Here is a 6,028-nt window from a genome sequence, read left to right as displayed (position 1 = left end):
GTTTGTTGTAATGACCTATCTAACCATAAATCATAAAGAAATTCATCCTAACATTACCTAATTTATGGCTAATTTGAAACCCTAGAATTTGAGGAAACCCCCAAATCCGAAATCAAGCAAAATCGAGGCAAATCTATGATAAAGATCGAACCTTTAACGAGTTTATAGTATAAAGATGTTACCTTTTTGGTTGAATGACGACAATCGAGTAGAAAATTGGAGAGATCGGATGAAATCGCGAAAATCGCCTGGGGCTGCTCGAGGATTTGCTGTGCACGGCGAGTATGAGATGAAATGGGTGAAAAACCCTCTTTTTTTACAGACTTATATTTCACCCGTGTAAATCGGCTACTCGCCGAGTAGAAAGGACCTACTCGCCGAGTACAAATGCAGTTACGTGTTTTTTCGGGTTACTCGGGCAGGTACTCGCCGAGTATACGTGCCTACTCGGTGAGTAAACCTTGCAGATTGAAAAAAAATTGACAATTTTGAAAAATTTATGTATTTTCTCATTTTTTTTTAAACCATCCACCCACACTCTAGGCATTGCTTGTCCTCAAGCAGTTATGTTCTAAAAAATAGATGAAGAAAAGAAAAAATAATGAAAATAAAGAAAAGGAAAGAAAATGCAAACTTGAAACTCGGGTTGCCTCCCGAGAAGCGCTTCTTTTTAGGGAGTCATCAGCTGGACTCCTCCCCTTCTATGTGGTTGCAATCCCTTCCAGCAGCAGCAACTCTTCCATTCCTTCATTCCCGGGGACTCCTTCTTCATACTTTTTAACCCTATGACCATTGACCTTGAAAGGCATGCCATCTCTTGATAATATCTCTATAGCACCATGCGGAAACACCGTCTTCACTAGAAAAGGACCATCCCACCTTGACTTGAGTTTTCCCGAGAAAAGCTTTAGTCTTGAGTTAAAGAACAACACTTTTTGGCCTTCATGAATTTGTTTATCTTTAATCCTTTTGTCATGCCACATCTTGGTCTTCTCTGTATAAAGCCATGAACTAGATTATGCCTCATTCCTCAGCTCCTCAAGAGCATTCATTTGCATTAACCGGTTGCTCTTTAGTTCCTCCATGTTGAAGTTACAACTCTTTAAAGCCCAAAACGCCTTATGCTCTAGCTCCACCGGTAAATGACATTGCTTTCATTAAACTAACCTATATGGTGTAGTACCAATAGGTGTTTTGAAAGATGTACGAAAAGCCCAAAGTGCATCATCTAGGTTATCCAACCATTCCTTGCGGTTGTTCCCCACCGATTTCTCCAAAATTCGCTTTAAGGCTTGGTTTGTCACTTCGGTTTGCCCACTAGTTTGTGGATAGTATGATGTGGAAAACTTATGGGTTACCCCATATTTCTTTAACACCTTTTCCAATTGGTCATTGGCAAAATGTGTGCCTCGGTCACTTATAAGGGCTTTCGAGACTCCAAATCGTGAAAATGGTTTCTTTAAAAAACGCACCACCACTAGACCGTCATTTGTTGGTAATGCTTGTGCCTCCGCCTATTTGGATACATAATCCACCGCCACTAGTATGTATCTGTTCCCTTTAAACATGGGAAATGGTCCCATGAAGTCAATTCCCCACACATCAAACACCTCGCACACTTGGATACTATGTTGTGGCATTTCATTTCGAGATGAAATGTTTCCCACCCTTTGACAAGCATCACATTCTTTGACAAATTGGGTTGCATCTTTAAAAATTGTGGGCCAATAAAACCCAATGTCAAAGATCTTCTTCGCCGTGTAGTGTGCTCCATGATGTCCACCCGTGGGCCCGCTATGACAATGCTCTAGTATTTTCCGGCTTTCCTTCCCGAATACGCATCTTTGTATGATCCCATCCGTACAGCTTCGGAAGAGGTATGGCTCATCCCAAAAGTAATATTTTAATTCAGCAAAGAATTTCTTCTTTTGTTGACTGCTAAAATCTTTCGAGATGTATTTTGTAGCTAAATAATTAGCTATGTCCGCGAACCATGGCTCTTCTCCCACTGTCACCATAATGTACTCGTCCGGGAAGTCGTCTCCAACTTTATCTTCTTGCAATTGCGGGTTCTCAAGCCTTGACAAGTGGTCAGCTGCTACATTCTCCATTCCCTTCTTGTGTCGTATCTATATGTCAAATTCTTGAAGAATTAGCACCCATCGTATCAGTCTTGGCTTGGCATCCTGTTTGGAAAAAAAATACTTGATAGCCGAGTGGTCAGTAAAAACAGTAGTTTTAGATAAAACCAAATAGGGCGGAATTTGTCAAAGGCATACACCACAGCTAATAATTCTTTTTTAGTGGTGGTGTAATTTTCTTGGGCTAGGTTTAGAGTCTTGCTAGCATAATATATGGGTTGAAAGTGCTTATCAACCCTTTGACCAAGGACAGCTCCTAATGCATAGTCACTAGCATCACACATGATCTCAAAAGGTAAGTTCCAATTTTGTGCAATAATGATCGGGGCATTAGTTAATTTTTCCTTTAAAAATTCAAATGCCTCTAAACATTCTTTAGTAAAATTAAATGGTGCATCTTTTAGTAATAATTGCGTTAGAGATCTAGTTATTTTGGAAAAATCGTTTATGAAACGCCGATAAAAACCCGCGTGTCCTAGAATACTCCTAATGCCCTTCACATTAGTTGGTGGGGGTAATTTGGCAATGGTGTCAATCTTTGCCCTATCCACTTCAATTCCCATTTTGGAAATCTTGTGGCCCAACACTATACCCTCCTTGACCAAAAAATGACATTTCTCCCAATTGAGGACCAAGTCGGTTTTTTCACACCTAGCAAGCATTAAGTCAAGATTAGTGAGACAATCATGGAAAGAAGATCCAAAAATGGAAAAGTCGTCCATAAAAACTTCCATGAATTTTTCCACCATATCATGGAATATAGCTGTCATACACCTTTGAAAAGTCGCGGGTGCATTGCATAACCCAAAAGGCATGCGTCTATAAGCAAAAGTCCCACTTGGGCAAGTGAATGTGGTCTTTTCTTGGTCCATTGGGTTTATGGGTATTTGAAAATAACCCGAAAATCCATCTAGAAAGCAATAATAGCTATGGCTCGATAGTCTTTCTAACATTTGATCAATAAAAGGTAAGGGAAAATGGTCTTTTTGAGTCGCATCATTTAGCTTTCGATAACCGATGCACACTCTCCAACCGGTTACCGTTCATGTCGGATTAGTTCGTTCTTTTCGTTGGTTATGACCTTCATCCCTCCTTTCTTGGGCACCACTTGGACCGGACTCACCCATGGACTGTCGGAAATGGAATAGATAATTCCCGCATCTAAGAGTTTGACCACTTCCTTCTTGACTACTTCTTGCATGTTCGGGTTTAACCTTCTTTGGGGCTGTACAACCGGCTTTGCTCCTTCTTCCAGATTGATCTTGTGGGAGCAATAAGATGGGCTGATTCCCTTGATGTTGGTGATGCTCCATGCTATCGCCCGCTTCCGCTTCTTCAACACTTGTACTAGCTCTTCCTTTTCAGAATTGGACAGGTCAACAGCTATGATTACAGGTTTTTGGTTGCCTTCCTCAAGGAAAGCATATTCCAAATGTTCTGGTAGAGTTTTGAGCTCCGTTTTTTGGTTCTGACTGATGGACTCGCCGAGTACAGGTAGGGTACTCGGCGAGTTTGTGGCCGTATTCACGAATTCTGCCTTTTCTTCAGAGGAACTCGGCGCATAGAACTATTAGTTTGTTTTACCAATTCTTCATAATCTGCTTCTTCCAGCAGTCTTTCAATTTCCATCAAGTCTTTTTCTGGATCAAATTCTTCATCATCAGTTGTGAACATGCTGGAATCTTCAGTTATGCCTTCCTCCAATAATTCGTCAAGCATATCGATTGAGAATGTCTTGTCGTCACTGTTCCTTGAATACTTCATAGCTTGGTCTACCCCAAATGTGACTGAATCTTCTCCTACCCGCAAAGTGAGCTTTGAGTCCCTCATGTCTACTATAGCACTTGCCGTGTTGAGGAAGGGCCTTCCAAGGATGATTGGCACTTGTGGATCCGCCTCCATGTCTAGAACGATAAAATCAGCGGGAAAGACGAATTTTTCCACCTTGACTAATATGTCTTCGCATATGCCTCTTGGGAAGGTAACTGTCTTGTTTGCCAAGTGTATTGCCACGCGAATTGGCCTTGGTTCCGGGAGATCCAGCTTCTTAAAGAATGAATATGGCATTAGATTCACACTTGCTCCCGAATCGGCTAAGGCATGAATGGTGGCCAAGTTGCCAAATTGGCAAGGTAAAGTCAAACTCCCCGGATCACCTTTCTTCTTTGGTAGCTTATTTAGCATGGCAGCTGAGCAGTTTTCATTGAGCACTACCTTCTTCACTTCTTCCATCTTCCTTCTATTAGTGAGAAGTTCCTTAAGGAACTTTGCATACTTGGGCATTTGCATGACGGCTTCTATGAAGGGTATGTCTATTTGAAGAGTCTTGATATGATCTAGAAACTTCTGATACTCCTCTTCCTGCTTCTCCTTCTTAGCTCGGGCTGGGTATGGCATGGGAGGCTGGTAAAGTTTTTCAGGAATCTGTTCGGTGGGATTTTGTGATGTACTCGCCGAGTCCATACGTGGTACTCGGCGAGTAGAGCTTTCAGTTTGTATGTCTTGGTTCTCTGCTTGCTTTTCTGCCTCCTCCTTCTGTGATTTCTTGGATGACTCAGTCTGAATAGGTGCCAGGGGAGTGATTATCTTCCCACTTCTTGTTGTGACTATGTTTATGTGCGCGCCTCGTGGGTTATTTTTAGTTTTGCTAGGAAGTTCGCCCGGTGACCTTTGGTTGATTTGTTGAGCAAGTTGCCCAAGCTGTGTTTCTATATTGTGGATAGATGCTTGCTGGTTCCTAAGCATGGTCCTTGTTTCTTGAATTGCAGCATCATGGTCACTATGTCTTTTTTCTGAAGCAGCTACAAATTTTGTGAGCATTTCTTCCAAGCTTGGCTTCCTTTCTTGCACCGGCTCCTCCTTTTGGTAGAACCCTCTCCCTTTTTGCCTAAACCTTTCCTCCTTGGATTTCTTGTACTCTTCATAAGGGAGCCAATCTTTCTTTTGTTTGCGCCAGTCTTCATCATATCGGTCTCCACTTGAGTAACACACTTGCGCCTTCTTGTTGCCATTCTCATCTAAATCACAGTCTCTAGTGAGGTGAGGCCCATTGCAGTTTTCACAACCCACCCGAATAGCATGGATTGTTTGATCCATCTTATCCATCCTCCTATCCATGGTTTTTAGCATAGCCATGACCGCGGATAAGTCTTCAGTAGCTCCATAAGCGGCTCCCCTAGTGACATCATGTCTAGGATTGTGGTATTCTCTAGAGTGTTTAGAGAATTCTTCAATAAATTCTTTGATCACTGGGGGCGGCTTCTTTGTGAGCGGGCCTTGCGAGTCTAGTAACTGTCTGGTTGTGACATTAACTCCATTATAGAAGATGGATACTTCTTGCTGGCTGTTTAGGTCATGGTGTGGGCAGTTTCTTAGTAAGCTCTTGTACCTCTCCCATGCTTCGTATAGCGACTCTCCAGCTTGTTGTTCAAAGTTAGCAATGGCCTTCTTCAACTTGGCTATCTTGGAAGGTGGGCAAAAGTGATCAATGAATTCTTCTTTCATCTTGGCCTAAGTGGTGACTGATCCGAGGGGAAGTGACTTGAGCCAGTCTTTTGCAGCACCTTTGAATGTCACCGGAAGCATACGAAGTAGCTGAGTCTCGCGGGGCACATTTGGAACATTGAAGTAATCAGCTACATCATTGACTTCGTCCAAATGCTTGTAGGCATCTTCATGGTCTTTTCCATAAAAAGTTATTTCTTTAAGTAAAGATAGGATATGACCCTTTAGCTCGAAGGTAGCAGTCGCGGGAATTACGGGTTGCACAAGTCCCGGGCCAGTGTCGTCTCGCATCCTCTTCTTCCATTCTCCCATGGGGATTTCATCAATGTTATCCATTATGATAGCTAACTCTTCCTCGGACTCGGTTTCGTGCTCGTATGTCG

At 42.4% G+C, this 6,028-nt stretch overlaps 1 non-coding gene across 1 annotated transcript; it reads left to right on the top strand.

Moving 5' to 3' along the window:
* The first annotated feature begins 5,490 nt into the window (after positions 1-5,490).
* Positions 5,491-5,597, top strand: LOC111891465 (small nucleolar RNA R71). Its single transcript, XR_002850203.2, has one exon. It is a non-coding gene; the product is annotated as a small nucleolar RNA R71 (small nucleolar RNA).
* The last annotated feature ends 431 nt before the right edge of the window (positions 5,598-6,028 follow it).

Source organism: Lactuca sativa, chromosome 7, assembly GCF_002870075.4.
Source record: "Lactuca sativa cultivar Salinas chromosome 7, Lsat_Salinas_v11, whole genome shotgun sequence".
NCBI classification, from domain to species: Eukaryota; Viridiplantae; Streptophyta; class Magnoliopsida; order Asterales; family Asteraceae; genus Lactuca; species Lactuca sativa.
This window is presented reverse-complemented; position numbering and strand designations above follow the sequence as displayed.